At 40.5% G+C, this 21,058-nt stretch overlaps 2 long non-coding RNA genes across 9 annotated transcripts; one reads left to right on the top strand and one right to left on the bottom strand.

Annotated features, from left to right (window-relative positions):
* Positions 1-32: 32 nt before the first annotated feature.
* On the top strand, positions 33-2,570 carry LOC143137517 (uncharacterized). Of its 2 annotated transcripts, none has more exons than XR_012989988.1 (4): positions 33-262; positions 752-1,262; positions 1,355-1,477; positions 1,593-2,570. It is a non-coding gene; the product is annotated as an uncharacterized LOC143137517 (long non-coding RNA). The 2 variants fall into 2 exon arrangements; XR_012989987.1 differs by having other exon boundaries at positions 251-271.
* Positions 2,571-6,888: 4,318 nt separating this feature from the next.
* LOC143137516 (uncharacterized) lies at positions 6,889-15,213 on the bottom strand. 7 transcript variants are annotated; one of them, XR_012989982.1, is made up of 10 exons: positions 15,075-15,213; positions 14,401-14,506; positions 13,770-13,842; positions 13,178-13,243; positions 9,341-9,391; positions 7,886-7,975; positions 7,696-7,788; positions 7,482-7,567; positions 7,219-7,361; positions 6,889-7,050 (listed from the first exon to the last, which is right to left on the bottom strand). It is a non-coding gene; the product is annotated as an uncharacterized LOC143137516 (long non-coding RNA). The 7 variants fall into 7 exon arrangements; XR_012989984.1 differs by lacking the exon at positions 14,401-14,506; XR_012989980.1 differs by lacking the exon at positions 15,075-15,213 and having other exon boundaries at positions 14,401-15,068.
* Between the last annotated feature and the right edge of the window lie 5,845 nt (positions 15,214-21,058).

Genomic DNA, 21,058 nt, shown 5'->3' with positions numbered 1-21,058 from the left:
CTAGAGAGATGAAACTTTGCACGCTCCATGTGGGTCATGTGCTGAAGGTCTGACTTGAATTTCAGCCTTGTAGCTCCATGCTACCACCCACAACTCCACCTCTGAAGTGGGAGTGGTCAACTTTTTGAAAGTTTTTCCTTCACAGTTTTTTTTGTGAGTGTCTCAGAGATCCCACCTTTGGAGCAGTTGTCAGGGGCCTCAAGGCTGTGCTGTGCCTCTTGGTCCCATCCCTCTAGCACCTAGCGTTACTGTGCCAGAAGAGGTAAACCTTGTATTTTTCAAACCGTTTATCTCCTTCCGGGAATAATCCACTGACTCCAAACTGAGCCTGGCTTGTTTGTGATGTCCCGTTGTTCAACATATTCTGATTTCATACTTATCGGACCAACATAAGTGAGTTTTTTTGGCTAACATAAGTGAGTTTTTTTGGCTAAAAATGGCTAAACGTTAGCAATTCCACTGCTTTGTTATTTTACTATGGGGTGGAGGAGATAATCACGTACAAGAGGTTTCGGTGGGCATGGCTGTCGTTCCTTAAATTGGTGGACATCCAAGTGGTTGAGGGCTTTTGTTGTCCTCAATGCGGGCCTAATCCAAGGTTGGATTATCATCACCATGATCATCATCATCATCATCATCATCACTATTGCTATTATTATTATTATTAGTAGTAGTAGTAGTAGCTATACTAGTAGCAGCATTACAATTGAACACAACTGAACATATAACAACAGATATGTGCTCCTTGCAGGGCTGTGGTGATGGATGGCTTGGTTATCATCGCCGGTTTGCCAAGCAGCCCCAGGCTACACCGCCCACTCAGGACCAAGGGAAAGACCAAGGGAAAGAAGGAAGATAAGTATTTTTTAACATTGTACTGTATATGTATGCAATCCTTCAACTTTTCTGATATGTATTTACAAATGAACATCAGTCATAGTATGACATATGTCAAGATTATATTATACAAATATAATTATACAAAATAAATGACAGTCATCAATTTTGCTTTTCATTCCAATAGTCATAGTGATCGAATTCTGATCAAGTCCCCACACCTCAGGGAGGCCCTGAAGAGGTATGGGGAAGGTCTAACTGGGCAAGATGAATGGGCTCAACTTCTGGTGGTTGCAGAGAAGGAGGCCCCATTTATTTTGCCCCTTTTGAGGAATATGGCTGAGGAGGGCCACATCATGCGGTAATGGAGTCTCCAGAGTCCGTTGACTTGCCATTTACCGCATTGAAGACCAAATGGCTGACCGGTAAAAACTTCCTTCATGTTTTTGGTAGTACCAATTTCGACAAATTTTCTGCAACTATTGATTTCTGTCTACATTCTTTATATGGGTTTCAGCACCGGATGTTATCATTTATGACAATGCATGCAGGCTGCACAGCTTCAGCCTTAACAGGGATCCAGCTTTCTTCCAGAGCAGCTGGTTCCTCATAGACCGGTTGCACTGGAGGAATCACAAAGGTGAGCAATGTTCTGCAACACAATTTACTGCAATGCATTACACTTGTTGTTCACTTGTTCTTGTCAATGCAAGACAACGATACTATATTTTCTTCAATTGTTTGTGTGTGTGCAGGTTGCAGTGTTGGCTATAATGCTGACAGCTATCCTCAGCTGTCAGGCATAAACACCCAGCAGGCTGAGCAATTTAATGCACGGTTGAAACGGCTGAAGCACCATTTGCCGTACATGACAAGGCAGCACTTCCTGCAGCATTTACGGCTGTATGTTTGGTACCACTCTAGGGTACGGGCTCAACAAACTGTGAAGTAAGTACGCTGGGGCACAGCGCCTCTCATCCCCCCACCCCAGCAGCAGCATCAGGAGCGGCTCTCACCCCCCACCCCCCTCCCCCATGAGGAGCGGCAGCATCATCAGGAGCGGCACCAGCAGCAGCAGTAGCAGTAGCTGCAGCAGGAGCAGCAGGAGCGGCACCACCAGCACAAACCATCACAGCAATTATGCTCAGTTGTTTCATGATTATGACATTTATCCATATCAACAAATCAACATCACATCTGGCCCACGTCTTAGCACTTCAGCAGGTGATTTTCTCTGGTGGATCAAAGCACGGGCTGGTCGATCAAAGCTGGGCTGCAACTAATGATTAATTTCATTGTTAATTTATGATTGTTAATTTATGATCAATTGATTCATCAATTGTCACAGCTCTACATAGTGGGAGGCGTAGTGGTAGTAATCAAGAGATCAAACAGTGGCTGACAAAACAAACACAAAAATGTAGCACACTAAATAGTTGCTATAATATCATTATTGATTATGTTAAAGCAAGATATGGTAGTCATCACAATATGAAGATAAAGCTCATACAAGATTTTTTTTTTATAGTAAAAAGTAAAAGTTATGACACCATCGCTCAGACCAGTACACCTGTACCCCTTGACAAAGAAGGTACAGAGAGAAGTACATACCGGTACATAGTTCCCCAGAAGTGGTTGTGCCTTACCAAATAAAAATGACAAATTCACTGTAATTAATCTGTAATTAATGTTCTGTGTTGCCTTCTTGTGTATAATAAAGTGTATTTTTCCCACCTGCCATCTTTTCTTTGACTTTACACATAAATATCTATTATATGCTGTAAAAGAAATATAATAATAAGCAGCAGTAGCACCACCACCAGCAGCTGCACTACCAATAGTTAGAATTCTATTGTCACACTTTGCTCATATATATTAGTGATGGGCAAATGAAGCTTTGGTGAACCACTGAACCACAGCAGTGTGAACCTAGCGATACTAGCTGAAAAGCAAGAAGATGGCCGCCACACATACATTTTTCAACATAAAAGTCCTTAGCAAACCAATATTTTTGGTTACATATACTGGTTTGGGTAAGGACTTTTATGTTGAAAACTCTACATGTGGCAGCCATATTGGATTTTTTCATTAGTGTTGCTAGCTTCACACTGCTGTGGTTTAGTGGTTCACCAAAGTTTCATTTGCCCATCACTAATATATATATACCAGGGATAACACGGGGCAAACGGTTCAAATGCGACATCCACAAAGTACCATCCACACAGCCATTCGGCTGCATTTTCTGACAGTTTTGGATGCACAAACCAAGCACCTCATAACATCGATATTGTGCTTTTATCTGATATATGCAAGTGTTTTGATATGAAATAAACATGATTTGCATGACATCACCCTGCTGGTCAGTTTTGACCTACGCGACAGCCCTGCAAAGTACCATCCACACAGCCATTCGGCTGCATTTTCTGACAGTTTTGGATGCACAAAAGTTCATGGATCAAACCAAGCACCTAATAACATCTATATTGTGCTTTTATCTGATATATGCAAGTGTTTTGATATGAAATAAACATGATTTGCATGACATCACCCTGCTGGTCAGTTTTGACCTACGCGACAGCCCTGCAAAGTACCATCCACACAGCCATTCGGCTGCATTTTCTGACAGTTTTGGATGCACAAAAGTTCATGGATCAAACCAAGCACCTCATAACATCTATATTGTACTTTTATCTGATAAATGCAAGTGTTTTGATATGAAATAAACATGATTTGCATGACATCACCCTGCTGGTCAGTTTTGACCTACGCGACAGCCCTGCAAAGTACCATCCACACAGCCATTCGGCTGCATTTTCTGACAGTTTTGGATGCACAAAAGTTCATGGATCAAACCAAGCACCTCATAACATCTATATTGTGCTTTTATCTGATATATGCAAGTGTTTTGATATGAAATAAACATGATTTGCATGACATCACCCTGCTGGTCAGTTTTGACCTACGCGACAGCCCTGCAAAGTACCATCCACACAGCCATTCGGCTGCATTTTCTGACAGTTTTGGATGCACAAAAGTTCATGGATCAAACCAAGCACCTATAACATCTATATTGTGCTTTTATCTGATATATGCAAGTGTTTTGATATGAAATAAACATGATTTGCATGACATCACCCTGCTGGTCAGTTTTGACCTACGCGGCAGCCCTGCAAGGTACCATCCACACAGCCATTCAGCTGCATTTTCTGACAGTTTTGGATGCACACCAAGTTGGGTTGATGATGCCATCCCAAACCCTCAAAAGCTTCCTCTGCCTTTAAGCCCATGTGAAATGTTTTTTGCCAAAGTTGAAACTATTGCTTTACGTTCTCATCATGTCATGCTCATCCAAATGTAGGCTATGCATGGTCATATTTTGCCCAGTTGAGGAAAAATAAAAATATTCAGAGGGTGAAATAAAATAGCATATGTTGTTCATCCGGATGCAGGGAAGCATCTCCAAGAATTTTTAATGCCCCAGGTACCCCGGTTACCTCAGTAGCGCCCCTCAAAGGTGTAAAAATGTAATATTGTGAGTTGCCAGAATTGTGGAACCACTGGTCAGATTTGTCTGAAATTTGGTATGCTTATTACTTAAGATATGTATTATAAATAATGTTTCTGTCATTTGTGTATCTCATGTGCAAAAATGGGAAAATTACATTTATTTTAACATATTACAAATGTTGCAAGCTTTTGACTTTATAGTCAAGCAGGTGATACATCTTAATAATTCAAGCATGTTTCTCATGTTATGTATAAAAATATTTTTGTAATTTTGAAATTATAGCTATTTCTGTAATTAGACTACGTGCCCCATGACGTGTAGCGTTCATTTCAACGCTGCTTTATAACAATGGCGCCGAATTTGTAGTTCATTAAAACGGTTTTGTATTAAAACATAAACAAAATATTGTTAGGATGCAAAACACTGGCACAGACGACTTTTGCTGGGTATAATATGTATAGAAATAGTTAAAGCAAGTTGGTACATGACTCACGACATTGGCATTCAATGAAAATAAGTATAATTCCACAAAATATCGAAAAACGTGTACTTCTGACCCTTGTTGCTAGGCAACGCCCCGTAGGCCTACCTGCTTGGCTGAAGAATAAGGAGGCTCGTTATCCTAATCTTTGCTGTTCAAAGCAACATAAATAGATAACAATATAACACTTAAATTGAACAGGTAACAAATGAAGATGTTGGTCAGACTGTAATTAGGACAATAGCAATAGGCTAGGCAATAGGCTAATAAACAAATGCCCATTCAATCAATGATAAATAACAAGTTATAGTGCTTTACTGCTTAATGGACTAAGTGCATGTTGAACAAATGTGCCTTTAGACGCCTTTTAAAAACACTGTAAACTATCACAGGAACAGAGAGCAGTGTGCAATGTATTGCACCCACATGGAACCACTGAGGAAGTCTTGAATTTAGCGTTCATGAGAGTAGGCCTAGTCGACAGAACAAATGGTAATCAGAAGACAGCATGGCGGTTGGGGAAGTACATCTTGATCATTGAATTGAAATAACAAGGAGCAGATCCAGTCAGTGTCCCATAGGCCAAAGTGAGAGATTTAAATGTAAAATGTAATGCTGGCTACTAGGCTACAGGGGGAGTATAGGAGAATAAGCCTAGGAGTGGATATGCATGTCCAATATCCATACCCCATGCATCTTCCTCCTTGCTTGAATGCCATGAACATGTAAAGCCCAAATTCTTTTGCCCGGCTCCTATTTGCAGATTTCTCATCTGCCTTTAACACCATTCAACCTCACATGCTGGCTAAAAAACGTATGGACTATTTCAACCTGGATCATCATCTAATTCTGTGGATTACAGACTTTCTGACCCAAAGAACACAGACGGTGCTGGTCAACAAGAGGTTCTCTGACATCAGATACACGTCCACTGGCTCACCCCAAGGTTGTGTCCTCTCACCACTACTTTTCATCTTGTACACAGATGACTGTAGAAGCCGCCATGCTGATCGTCACCTAGTGAAGTTTGCTGACGATACTGTTCTCCTTTCCCTGCTACATGGTTCTGTCCAAGATCACGGGCCTGTCCTCAGTGAGTTTGTGGAATGTGTGATCGCTCATTTTTGGAGCTAAATGTTACAAAGACCAAGGAGATGTTTATTGACTTCACTATGCGTGGAGGGAGCAGGACTGCAACTACAATCCATGGGGAACCAGTGGAAGTTGTACATGAATACAAATATCTGGGCACTATCATTGATGACAAACTGCGTTTTGACTCTAATACAGAGGTGAGTATGAAAAAATGTCAACAGAGGCAGTATTTCTTGAGGAAGCTTTACTCCTTTGGAGTGAACAGGAAGATTCTTAGCATTTTTTACACTTCTTTATTGAAAGTATACTGACCTTTTCATCCATGTGCTGGTTTCACTCCCTCTCAGTCAAAAATAAGAAACACCTCCAGAGCATTGTGAACACATGTTCTAAAATCATTGGCCACCCTCTTCAGTCTCTGACATCACTGCACGACAAGGCAACATTAAGGAAAGCCTACTGCATCCTAGAAGACTCTACCCATGTCCTACACAGGGTTTTTGAATGGCTGCCCTCTGGCAGGCGTCTGCGCTGTCCTCTGGCTAGGACTAACAGGAGGAAGGCCACCTTTACTTTTGAGGCTATTCGCCTTTTGAACTTGAATCCAAGCCCCCTCCAATTCCATCTCCTGGGACTACCCCCCCCCCCCCCCTACACTCCTGTCTGTCCTATTCTTTCTTTGTCTGTCCTGTCTTATATGTTGTGTTATGTCTTATATGTTGTGTTATGTCTTATATGTCACTATGACTGCATAGAAAAATTGCCCCTCGGGGATAAATAAAGTTTTTTGAATTGAAATTGAATTGAATTGCTGGAACAGTTGGCTACATATAATGTATTTTCACTGTAGGCCTATTAAGACACATTATCTATGTATCTATCTAATTTTAATTATGGTAGCCATAGTACATGTGAGATTACAACAATAATAATGACTGTAGTAATACAAACTAAAATGACTAATGAGTAAATGAATGAATGCCTTTATTGTTATTGCATTGGGTGTTTGTGGTGCTGATGGTGTTTGTGCTGCTGTTGGTGCTGCTCCTGCCACTGACACAGCTGCAGCTGCAGCTGGTACTGCTACTGTTGCTGGTGGTGCCTCAACAAACTGCTGCACATTCTCTGACTAAGGGAAAAGCGCATCGTTGTTAGATATGTATGTACAAATGTCTTTAAACACAATGGTTGCACTTGAAATCATTCATCCTTCTCTTTTTAAGTATTTTCTGTGTTTTTAAGGAATGAAGCAAAACTACAGCAATTTAGACAGCTTGATACAATTGTACATATATACCTGGAGATTGAAATCTGCATTAAAGGCTGGAAGTGGTGATGCTGCTGCTGGTGCCCAGCGCCCTTGCATCATGGGGGTGGGTGGGGGGTCGTTGCTGGTGCTGGTGATGGGGGTGATGGTGGTGCCTCAACAGATTGCTGCAGCTCAACAGATTAAAGGAAAAGCGTATTATTGTTAGATATGTATGTACAAATCTGTTTTAGTCTGTAAAACACACTGGTATGCAAAAGGTTTTAGACAGGTTCATACAATTGTATATATACCTGGAGATTGTAATACAATATATTGTATGAGTGTACCACCTGCCTCAGCTTTTCAGCAGTGAAAGCTTTACGCCCTTCACCTTTTCCTTTAAAAAATGCATCAAAGTGTATCAAAATGACCATAGTGAGAAACAAAGTTAAAGTCAAATCATGTTGCAACAGCTGTGTGCATGCAGTCGAAACAGTAATAGCTGGTTATTCAATATTAACGTACCGTCACTGGCTGAGGCAAAGGGCAACTCCTCAGGCCACCAAGGCGGCCTGTGTTGTGGCAGATATTCAGGCCGAGACAAACCCTGACTCAGTGCTGAGATAGAAGGGTGTTAAAGTGTAATCAGATTCAGTAGTCTGCATCATTTTGATCTTTAAATAAGGAAATTGAAAACATAGAATGCCAGTCATACCATGTTCTTTTATCAGACGGCCAATTGCCATCCGGCAATGTGTGCCACTGATATCAGGGTCAACGTACGGCCTCTCACCCCCCAAAGCATCTGTAAGACAGTACGCTCAGTGTCATTAAAAACAAATGTTAAGGTTCCTTTTCTGAACTTCAAGAAAGGATTGACACAAAAACAAACCTTAACACCACTTTCATTTATACATACCACTTGACACACCCCTATTAGTGTATATATAGAGTATATATGTTCAGCAGCTCAGCCTTCCTGTCATTGGTCCAAAAGGCCTCAAGATACTTTGGCCCTAAATGAACCGTAATCTAGGGTTAACCCCCCCCCCCCCCCTTAAAATCCATTATCAATTAGGTTTGTGTTGCCATGTCAATATAATTTGTATCAAAACTCAGGGCCAGATTGTGACCATACTAAAATAATTGTTCTTCCATTGAATGTCATCTTCGATAGATCTAATCTAGAGGCGATTGCTCTAAGACTAAAGGGGAAGCGCAGCCTCCTCTAAAATATCACGGGATATCGCATCAAATAACACTATTACATTAGCTTCTAGCCTACTATATTCCAACTAGAACATGCTGAAAAATTGTTCATCTTCATGGCTAGTTTGTTCAGCAGTAGGGTTTTGCCGGTCATTTATCGTGATTTCGCACCCGTAAAAAAATTATACTTTACCTCTCTTTTAAAAGCAGCCTCCCTCCCTTTCTTTCTTCACTGTACCCAATATTAGCGGGTGCACATCTTTACCGTCTAGCTCTCCAAAGTCACCAACTTTAACATTACAGCTACACTGTCAGGCTAAAAAATACCCTGCCACTGATTGAACTCCACGAGGCCCGGCTGGCCCTCCTTCTCTTTTGCACCACCGTCCTCTGTCCCTTCAAACCTTTAATTATGAAGAAAATGATTTAACATTTAACATGAATTGAGACATGTCCCACTGTATATATTCTGAAAGCCTGACCTACTTTCCTGCAGACTTTTGCATATCATACGATCGATCAGTTGTAGGTGTGATTTAACATACAATAGGACATGTCCCACTTTCCTGCAAACTTTGGAGGACATAAATCTATACATGGCTCTATTTTGCATATTGGCGAACGAGGTACACATATGATACGTTTTGAGCTCCAACTCAAAGGCAAAGCAGTTTCAGCCATGCAAACCATATCCATAACCATACCTACCATAACCGTACCTACCGTAGATAGCCTAAATTATATATTTTTTGAACGCCTGTAGTGTGGAGATGTGATTTAAGCTATAATAAGTTATATTCCTCCCTTCTGTGTGATTAATAAAACCATATGCCAGGATGAGATCACTGTTCAGAGTGACGTGACGAGTGCAGGTAGTTTTTAGTGCTTAATAAAACCATATGCCAGAATGAGATTAAGCAAACATAAGGGTGGAATATACTGTAGGTTAGACATGTCTCACCTTGATGAGGCAAAGGAGCAGCACTGCATACGAGAGATCCCTCTTGAACTTCTGCAGGATGTAAAGGTAAAACTGTTAGAAAATATATGCTGGTGGTGTTGCTAGGGTAGATATGGTGGTTGCTATGCAAAATAACATGGTTGCTATGGTGGTTGTTAGGGTAGGCATGTTGGTTGCTATGGTGGTTGCTAGCTTGACATTATTCAAGTGGTTGCTAGGGTAATTAAGATGGTTGCTAGGATGTTGCTAGGGTAATTAAGGTGGTTGCTTGGGTGTTGCTAGGGTACATATGGTGGTTGCAATACCAAATAACAAAGCAGTGGAATTGCTAACGTTTAGCCATTTTTACATTTTTAGCCAAAAAACTCACTTATGTTGATCCGATAAGTATGAAATCAGAATATGTTGAACAACGGGACATCACAAACAAGCCAGGCTCAGTTTGGAGTCGGTGGATTATTCCCGGAAGGAGATAAACGGTTCGAAACGTACACGATTTACCTCTTCTGGCACGGTAACGCTAGGTGGTAGAGGGATGGGACCAAGAGGCACGGCACAGCCTTGAGGCCCCTGACAACTGCTCCAAAGGTGGGATCTCTGAGACACCCACAAAAAAAACTGTGAAGGAAAAACATAAAAAAAGTTGACCACTCCCATTTCAGAGGTGGAGTTTTGGGTGGTAGCATGGAGCTACGAGGCTGAAATTCAAGTCAGACCTTCTGCACATGACCCGCATGGAGTGTGCAAAGTTTCATCCCTCTAGCTGTAACGCAAAGCATTGTGTCTGCAAAAAATTATTTTTTGACTATTTAAAGGAACACGCCACCCAAAATCAGTAGTAATATATGTTCTTACCTTAACTTTCACGAGTTGAGTCATACCTCTCCCGCGCCGGTAGGTGCACTCAAACGCTCTGTCGCGCGGCACGAATGTGTTAGCATGTTGCTATGCTAGCGGGCTCTGCCGTGGCCGTAGAGAGAGGAACATAGCAGTAATCAAACACCTCCACATTTTCCCTACTTAAATACAGTTGCACGAGTAGTTGATAAAAATGTGTACGTCACACAACATGAAACGTGGCGATTTTCCAAGCGAATAAACAGGAGAACTACAATGTGTGGCGCAATAGCACTTGGGAGTACTTCGACCTAGCGTGGTAATATTATTAACACCTAATTGTAGATCCTATCCACCACAGAGTTTAGAATCCATGCTGGATCGACCCTCAGCCTCTCCCTCCCCTCTGAGCGAGAGAGAGGCACACACACTAGAGATGCGCTGATGGGCTATTATTTCAACCATAACTGCATAGCAAAACTTATCATCCATCAGCACCAAAGTTTGTTGACCAATTTTCAAAACCGCACCCGCCCACCATCCGTTGTTTTAATGTAGGCTAGCCTATATGGGTGATGCAGCGCTGCTGACGTGAGGCTAGAAAGCCCTTGCCTGTTCTAGAAAGACTGATCTAATGCAACAAACTTTGGTGCTGATGGATGATAAGTTTTGCAATGCAGTTATGGTTGAAATAATAGCCCATCAGCGCATCTCTAGTGTGTGTGCCTCTCTCTCGCTCAGAGGAGAGGGAGAGGCTGAGGGTCGATCCAGCATGGATTCTAAACTCTGTGGTGGATAGGATCTACAATTAGGTGTTAATAATATTAATAATGTGGAGGTGTTTGATTACTGCTATGTTCCTCTCTCTACGGCCACGGCAGAGCCCGCTAGCATAGCAACATGCTAACACATTCGCGCCGCGCGACAGAGCGTTTGAGTGCACTTACCGGCGCGGGAGAGGTATGACTCAACTCGTGAAAGTTAAGGTAAGAACATATATTACTACTGATTTTGGGTGGCGTGTTCCTTTAACATGAAGCCATTTTTCAATTTTTAGCCAAAAAACACACATATGTTGGTCAGGTCAGTAATGGCATTGCTATGGTGGTTACTATGGTCATATTATGGTGGTTGCTAGGTTGTTGCTAGGGTAATTTGAATGGTTGCTATGGTGTTGCTAGGGTAGATATGGTGGTTGCTATGCAAAATAACATGGTTGCTATGGTGGTTGTTAGGGTAAGCATGTTGGTTGCTATGGTGGTTGCTAGCTTGACATTATTCAAGTGGTTGCTAGGGTAATTAAGATGGTTGCTAGGGTGTTGCTAGGGTAATTAAGGTGGTTGCTTGGGTGTTGCTAGGGTACATATGGTGGTTGCTATGCAAAATAACAAAGAAGTGGAATTGCTAACGTTTAGCCATTTTTACATTTTTAGCCAAAAAAAAACTCACTTATGTTGGTCCGATAAGTATGAAATCAGAATATGTTGAACAACGGGACATCACAAACAAGCCAGGCTCAGTTTGGAGTCGGTGGATTATTCCCGTTAGGAGATAAACGGTTCGAAACGTACAAGGTTTACCTCTTCTGGCACGGTAACGCTAGGTGCTAGAGGGATGGGACCAAGAGGCACGGCACAGCCTTGAGGCCCCTGACAACTGCTCCAAAGGTGGGATCTCTGAGACACCCACAAAAAAAACTGTGAAGGAAAAACATAAAAAAAGTTGACCACTCCCATTTCAGAGGTGTTTTGGGTGGTAGCATGGAGCTACGAGGCTGAAATTCAAGTCAGACCTTCTGCACATGACCCGCATGGAGTGTGCAAAGTTTCATCCCTCTAGCTGTAACGCAAAGCATTGTGTCTGCAAAAAAATGTTTTTTGACTATTTAACATTAAGCCATTTTTCAATTTTTAGCCAAAAAACACACATATGTTGGTCAGGTCAGTAATGGCATTGCTATGGTGGTTACTATGGTCATATTATGGTGGTTGCTAGGTTGTTGCTAGGGTAATTTGAATGGTTGCTATGGTGTTGCTAGGGTAGATATGGTGGTTGCTATGCAAAATAACATGGTTGCTATGGTGGTTGTTAGGGTAAGCATCTTGGTTGCTATAGTGGTTGCTAGCTTGACATTATTCAAGCGGTTCCTATGGTAATTAAGATGGTTGCTAGGGTGTTGCTAGGGTAATTAAGGTGGTTGCTTCGGTGTTGCTAGGGTACATATGGTGGTTGCTATGCAAAATAACAAAGCAGTGGAATTGCTAACGTTTAGCCATTTTTACATTTTTAGCCAAAAAAACTCACTTTTGTTGGTCTGATAAGTATGAAATCAGAATATGTTGAACAACGGGACATCACAAACAAGCCAGGCTCAGTTTGGAGTCGGTGGATTATTCCCGGAAGGAGATAAACTGTTCGAAACGTACAAGGTTTCTCTCTTCTGGCGCGGTAACGCTAGGTGCTAGAGGGATGGGACCAAGACGAACGGCACCGCCTTGAGGCCCCTGACAACTGCTCCAAAAATGGGATCTCTGAGACACTAACAAAAAAAACTGTGAAGGAAAAACTTTAAAAAAGTTGACCACTCCCACTTCAGAGGTGGAGTTTTGGGTGGTAGCATGGAGCTACGAACTGAAATTCAAGTCAGACCTTCTGCACATGACCCACATGGAGTGTGCAAAGTTTCATCCCTCTAGCTGTAACGCAAAGCATTGTGTCTGCAAAAAAATTATTTTTCTATTTTGTATATTGGCGAATGAATGGGGCATTTGATGTTTTGAGCTCCAACACAAAGGCAAAGCAGTTGCAGCCATGAAAACTATGTATTTTCTGAATATGATGTACCATAGTAAATAGGAAGGTGTGACATGTCTTAATTCATATTAATTGACATCTACAGGATAGGTGTAACAGCGTTGATTCCTCCGAGAGAGTGCGTGTGTGTGTGTGAGTGAGTGAGTGAGTGAGTGTGTGTTTGTGTGTGTCTAATACTGTACATACCGATTGGCTCTGTATTCTCAAGTCCATGCAGGTCCTTCCCAGTTGAAAATGAAGAGGCCACATTATCTGAAGGAGATCAATAGGAACCTTGCTTTAAATCCCCATCCAAGAGCAATTATGCCTACAGTTAGTGTTCTTTTTTCAAAAACAGTCAACAACAACCATCAGCCCACCAAAACAACACACAACAACAATTGCACACACAACAACACATACACCACAGAACAACAACAACAACAACAACAACAACAACAGACAGCCACAGCAGGACAACACAAGCGGAACATAACATAATTCTGTGATGTTGTAATACCTCTATAATATTCTATAGACGCTATAGTATTTCTATAGTAGTCTTATATATTAATTCTAAGACTGATTTCTGAACACTGGACACTCAGGTTAAAATAATATATACTACTGAACACTCCAGATTAAATCATATGTACTATACCCTTCCTTACATTGCTAACCTCTTCCAACTTACAATCACTGCCAGAGTCGAATGTCCGAAGAATGCCGAGCAATACATTTTGAGAGAAAGAAAATTAAAAATATGAATGTGTTCAATGCAAATGCAAGATGGACATACCAAGGACCACTGGTCAAATTATGTGGGATAGGGATTTGGGGTGGAAAGGAAAACACATCAGAACAGCTTCTTTCTGAAAGGGGAAGAATATTTTTTTCAATAATTCATTCATTTATTTATCTGACCACTGGGCCACAGGAAATCATCATGTGTTCACTAATACATGGATTGCCCTGTAAACAAGACAATTCTTTGGTGCAATGTTATTTTTGTTTCCCCATAACAGCTGGGCATCTCAACAGCTACAACCACAAACTCATGACTAGATGGCTACCTCAGTGCAGTATTGTATCGGCCAGTTGATTTATTTGAAGAAAATATTGTAGTAATACTGCAATATTGTTATAATATCCATCTCTTCTAAGTTACTGCAACAGAGAATTATAAGATTCAACGTTTGTTTTGAACTGTCCATTTTGATGAAGTTTGCCTATTGCCAGCGCTAGCTTATTAGCTTTTTCATTGCGTGCATGTAACATCGATGTGTATAGAATGATCCATTCCATCATTGAAAATGTATCGTTTTATTATCAAAGTACACTAGAAAAGAAAATGGAAACATTACCCAATAGCCAACTATCAAGGTGAACAGTAAGTTATATTGACATTAAACGGGACATTGCTTACTTACATCACCGGCGGCATGGTAAGACACGGGGCAGGCAGACTGCTGCCAGCTGTTGTCTTAAAACCTAGGCCTATTGACGTGATCTCCTTGTTTTCTTATACTTGCAAAACTTGGAAGCGAACAAGGCAGAACAGGAGTTTAACTGACCACGAAAAAAGACATACTTTTGTACCAATTTACCAAGGCTGACCACAACATCCATCCCTATGCATCCATCTGGGCTGCGCAGCCGAGGAGTGAACAATTATGTCGCAAACTAATGACATCAATAGGACGTGATGGAAAATTTCTCCGATTTGAACTGGACTTTCGCCACTTTTTTAAAAAAGTATGTCCGAGAACTTTATAGCAGTCACCTTCCAAACAGTCCACAAATCTCAAACAAACTACTAAATATATCGCGGATGTTTAACAAGGCTCAAATTAAAATATTACAGCTTTACCAGGCTATTATTATTAAAATTAGGCTCGCTCGTAGCCTATTAAAGGCACGCTCGCTTATACCAATTAAAAAAACAAAACACTATCGCCAATAAATATTAAATATCCTACAGATGTGCGTGATAGGTCATGTTATCCAACTAAAATAGGGTAGCAGTTTAAACACACATTTTGAAACAGAAACAATAGCAAACACGAGCAAATGAACGGATTTAAGCTAGCCTACTGTAGCCTACCTGTGAAAACCATTGCAAGCTCGAGGAAGCCTATTTCAGGCTATCGCGCATGTGCGAATTATTGACAATTGCGTACATTACTGTACGCATTGGCGTGCACAGGTTTGCGTCCGGAATCATACGCATGGCGAGTGTGATCGGGTTGACCTGAGTCAGTCGGATCAGCGGGGCGGGCCGGTTACGTTACGTTGTTATGAGTGCGAGTCAGCCGAATCAGCCGGCTACGTTGTCATGAGTGGATCTTTAGAGGACCGAGTAACTCCTTGTCAAGGTGAAAAGCAAATCCACAACAAAAGCCATGCTTTCACTTCTGAAATAACATATGTTCTGCACGCATAGCCTACTTTAAAATGCAATTAGGTCGCGAAGACAGTCCGAAACTGCTTTCTTTCCCGTGAGTGGGTGGAGGTTTTGATGCTATTATATTAGGCTATTTTATATTATATTATATTATATTATATTATATTATATTATATTAGGCTACCTAACAGTATAGCTATGATTAATAATAATATTAGTTGCCTAGTATTAGCAGCCTATAATACTTATTAGAATAGATTCCTAGTAGCCTACTATTAGTATATAGTCGTGGTAATAAACATTGTGTAGCAGAGTAGCATTAGACCTAGGCAAACTTTTCTATTGTTAACAAAACAACAACAAATAATTAATTATTATAATATAGGCTACCCTCTCTGTCAATAAGATCAACGTTTCTGAACATGAGCACCAAAAAGATGAACAATGTGTGGATGCACTTTGACCAGAAGAGCAAAAATCTAAAGGCTAAATGCAAGTACTGCAAAAACCTGGTTTCAAATCATGGAGGATCCACATCCAACATGAGAAGGCACTTAACGAAATGAAGCACCCCACTGCACTGCTTGAACGTAGGACTGAATTTCTTTGCGATTTAGCAATACTGACTCAAGTGACTCAAGTGACTCATTCAACCCGGATCAGTTTAGTGAGTGACTCAGAATAACCCGGATCCTTAAAAGGAATCGAGTTTGACAGGCCTACTGCTGAACACCTTTCACTTTCGAAATGTGCACACTAGGAAATCGAATGGTCTATCCCATTATACGATTGGTTCCGAGGCCACTTGGCTCGTGACGCATCATTTTAATTTATCTTATGTGTCTGTATTTTGTGCTGTAACTTTTAAATGCTGTGCTTTTGTTGAAATTATTGTGTGAGTGTTGTATGAGTGTTGTTAAGCATTATGTGCTCAACTGCTCCGCTTATGGCTACAGTGTTATACTAATCATTTACTTTTTACAATTTTATTACACTTTGTTTCCTGTTTCAGTCAGATTAAGTTTAACCATAACACGTCAACATTTTACAAAAACTCTATTTGTTTAACTATTAACATGTGCAGGACATATAAAGTTTAGGCCATTATGATAGAGTCCAATGTCTTTATATGATGTCCATTTGTACTGCACGTCTGTACACTTCCATGGATGGCTACTAGGTGTCAGTGTAGCCTAATAGATAGGGTAGGGTGATCAGAGCTGGCTTCCCATCCACTTGCTTACCAGGGTTGTGCACAATTCGAATTGCAATTCTGCTTCCTGTTTGCTACCTCAATTGAAATGCAAGTGAAATTCAAGAATTGAATTGGAATTTAGGAGCCAGTTTCAATTCAATTCTGGAATTTTGCACAAGCCTGTTGCTTACATATAAATATTATAATTTGGGGAATTGCATGTTAAGAGTATTTGTTAGGGGTTTGCATATATTTTGGGGGCTTTTTGCCTTCATAGGACAGTGACAGGAAGAGAGAGAGAGAGAGAGAGACCCAAAGGTAGAATGGACACTGCCACAGCTCCATCTAATTTCCACATCTTAAAAGTGGCTAAAATAAGTAAAACCCAACAAACCCCCAAATGATAAATATGCTTTGTTACCTGAATGCCAACAAAGGCTACTGTTGAGCTCTGCATGGTTGCCTTCACCAGCGTCTGACTGTGGAGTTTTCCTCTTCAGCCATCTCATCATGAGGTTCCCTTAACCCTCCTGTTGTGTTCGCGGTCAAATGTGACGATTGACAATTCTTTTCTCTTAAAAATGTTAACTTATTCTGATTACCGTGAGGCTACATGACTTTGTTAACACAGGGCATCTGAACACACAAAACAAATTTTGATAATTTGAGTGTTTTATTTAACTTTAGAACATGTGTATTTCCGGTCAAAAATTACCGACCATTAGATAGATAGATAGATAGATAGATAGATAGATAGATACTTTATTGATCCCCAGAAATTCAAAGTCTCAGTAGCATACAGACAACACACACACATCCACTAACAGCAGAACAAGTAATTAAAAGTTTATAATATAAAAAAAACACAACTAAGCAATAAGGACAGTAGAAGATAAAGAATATTAGCCTGACGAGCCAGACCCACATTAAAATGTAGGGTCTGGGCACTCACCGTTCGCAGTGCTCAGTCCGAGGGGCGGGATAATCAGTTGTCTTTCAAATTCCCTCTGCACGCAATAGGACAGCAGCAGCGCTATGAGTCCCATTCCCACCAGCAGAGCTAGTTGGCTAGTTCAAACGTTTGCCAACTTAATAAAAGCTTAACTCGTGTCACACTGTTCGCCAACAGAAACATCCATCTTAGAGAAGGGTGGACTTAGGAATATTATATACAGAAGCGGAAAAAAAAAACATTGAAAATATGAGAGTATTTGAATATAAGTATACTCATAAAATATACTCTCTTCCTTGGGAGGGTGGCGATTTGGTAGGGGTTAAAATATAATTTAAAATGTGTGTGTAAGGGCAAACTAAATGAAATATGTAAGGTATTTTTTTTTTTTATTTTTTATTTAAATATGTTTTTTGTTTTGATTTTTGAATTGTTATGAATTGTTATTGAATAGTGCTTGTAAAACAATACAAAACAAAAAGTCCCCCAATGAGGGGGGGTGGTGGTGGGTTAGGGAAAAAAAAAAAAAAAAAAAAAACAGCAACATCCATCTTATTTGTTTTCAAGTAGCAGGGAATTCAAGACAAACCGTTGCAACTCTGCCATCAATCATTATGTTAAGCCCACCTAACGACTCTATACACGATTTCATTGGCCTGATTGAGTTTCGATTTCTGGAGCTCACAAGCCAACGGAGAGTTGCTAGACTAGTAATGTAATTTGATTTCTAGGCTAAAAGAATATACTAAATATACTAAAATACAAATTATACTAAATAACACTTAAAGGAGAATTCCGGTGTGATTTTGACCTAAAGTGTTTTGAAACATGATACCGAGTGTGAACGTATGTCTCATAGCCCATCTCGGCTTGTCCCCTGCACTCCGAAATCTGGCGCTAGTTAGCTGATGCTACCAACAAGGCGGTCAATGGTGGTGCCTCGGCATCGGCATATCCATGCAAATAAATCACTGTTTTACACCATTTACGAGGCTCAATGTATCTCCACACTTCATTGGTAGACTTCCGAGGGCCCTGACATTTAAAACGAGACATTGAGAACTTTGAAAAAGCACTGGTAGTTTACTTACAGGACGATTTATACAGACAGACATTTATACACATTTGAAACGTTACATTTAATTTACATGTTGACAATGAGCAGTTTTGGTTGTTGTTGGTTGCGTTATTGCATCCCTTTTATGCCTACAATGCGAAATTGTTCCCTCACGATTGGAAGCTCCTGTTGCCGCATACGCATTTCAAAACATCGCAACGTGAAATGCCACAAAAAGCTGTTTGTGAATAGGTCTTTGTGAGTTAGGAGTCCTCTCGACTTCTTTTAAGCTGTCCCAGACTTAGGTGCTACTTTTAGGTCTAAAATGCTTTGTGAATTACTTTTAGTGAAAAAAATTAGGAGTCCTAAAGTTAGGAGTGACACGCCCATTCTTTTTAGGAGTTGCTCCTAAATTCGCCACTTAGGAGCTACTTTTAGCCTTAAAATTATTTGTGAATACAGCCCCAAATGGACTGTATATGTGCTTCTGTACATTAAAACACACACACAAACACACCAAATAATACCAAGATCCACGCACAGCCTGGTTAGGTGCAGGTAGATTGCAGGAACATACTTAATTAGAAAAATTGAGATAGTCCTACCGCACACTGTTTTGACGTTTCACTTGATTTTATTCAGAGCGAACAACGCGTTTCGCATATAGCGTCCTCAGGTTCGCTCAGGTATGGTCTGAGCTCTCAGGTGTGTCTTTAATTACCTTCTAGTCACATGACCAGTTGTTTGTAACGTCCATTTTAAATGCCAAAATCCCATATTCCCATAAACAGATAAATACAATCAACAGACAAAGATATTGAACACGTCCGCAAAGATATACAATATACAATATATACACAATTCTTATCAAATATATACATATATACATAATTATCATCATCAAAAATAGTGTCATCAAAAGTCCAACAAGATCAAAGAGTTTTGCAGAAACAGTGCATATAGGTCACAGGTATCATCAATGCATCACCAATGCCACAAATACAGCTAAACCAGTGGGCAATACCCCATTGTCTATACACTTACATTTACAGAAAACAGCTTAAGTCCTGTGATTCATTCATGCCAGCGGGTTCAAGAGTGGACAGTTCATTTATCCAAAAGGCCTCTCTTTTCAAGAGCTGTTTGACTATGTTACCACCTCTAGGGTTTGGTAGTACCCTCTCAATGCCAATAAACCTGAGGGAGGCAACAGAACCATGCTTTTTTTCAATGTAATGTCTAGCAATGGCATAGTCAAGATTATTGTTTCTAATGGCTGCCTTATGTTCTGCTATTCTCAGCTTGAGGTTGCGTTTGGTCTGTCCTACATACATAAGGCCACAAGGGCATATCAGTGCATAAATGACATGGGTAGATAGGCAATTTATAAATTCTTTGATCTTGTACTTTCGTCCAGTATGTGAGTGGCTGAATGTTTTAGTGTCAAAAGTGTTGGCGCAATGGGCACATCTACCGCATCTATAATTCCCATAGACTTGCTGAGAAAGCCAGTTAGTCTGTGTGGGTTCCTGGTACACGGAACTAACCACCATGTCTCTAACATTCCTGCCTCTTTTGAAACAGAAACGAGGTTTGGAAGAAGACAAATGGTTGAGATTTGGGTCGCATTGTAGGATTCTCCAGTGTGTATTTATGAACTTTTTGACTTGTCTCGAAGCCGTAGAATGTTCTGACACAAACACAATTCTATTTTCTTGATTATGTTGTCTAGGGCGAGGATGTAATAGCTCTCCTCTATCCTTCTGATTGGCCCTTTCTCGAGCTATATCAATAAGAGCCTGACTGTACCCCCTCTGTTTGAATCTTTCTCCCATCTCATTAGCCTTAATGTTGTAGTCCTCTTCCCTGTTACAGATTCTTCTCAACCTGACGAATTGTCCATAAGGGATGTTATCAATGAGATGGTCTGGATGGAAGCTGGTGGCATGCAATAAGGTGTTTCTATCCGTTTTCTTACGGTAGATGGAGGTGTCTAATTTTCTTTCACCATTCACCGTAATTAATAAGTCTAGAAAGTGGATTGTCTGTTGACTAAATTCCAGAGTAAATCTCAGATTCGGGTAAGTGGCATTAATATAGTCATTGAAAGCCATGAGTTGATCTTCACTGCCAGAGAAACCCAAGAGGATGTCATCAATAAATCTGTGATAAAACAATACATTGACAGCAAAAGGATTGTTGTTAAATATGAATTTTTCCTCCCATAAACCCATATATAAATTTGCATAATTGGGAGCGAACGGTGACCCCATGCTTGTACCTTGGGTTTGTAGGAAGTGTTTTTTATTGAACATGAAATAGTTCGATTTCAGAATGAACTTAGTGAGTTTCATCAGTAGTTCAACAGGAAGTTCATGTTTTTTAGAGTCCAAGTAGAAGTCCATAGCTTCCAACCCCCCCTCATGAGGGATGTTGGTATACAATGCCTCAACATCAAAGGTCACTAGAAACGAGCATTC

This window comes from Alosa pseudoharengus, unplaced genomic scaffold, assembly GCF_046254945.1.
Source record: "Alosa pseudoharengus isolate Yale_2024_CS ecotype anadromous, Long Island Sound unplaced genomic scaffold, YU_APseudo_1.1 YU_APseudo_1.1_scf_21, whole genome shotgun sequence".
Classification (NCBI taxonomy): Eukaryota; Metazoa; Chordata; class Actinopteri; order Clupeiformes; family Clupeidae; genus Alosa; species Alosa pseudoharengus.
Note: the sequence above shows the minus strand (reverse complement) of the source record. Positions and strands in the feature narration are given on the sequence as shown.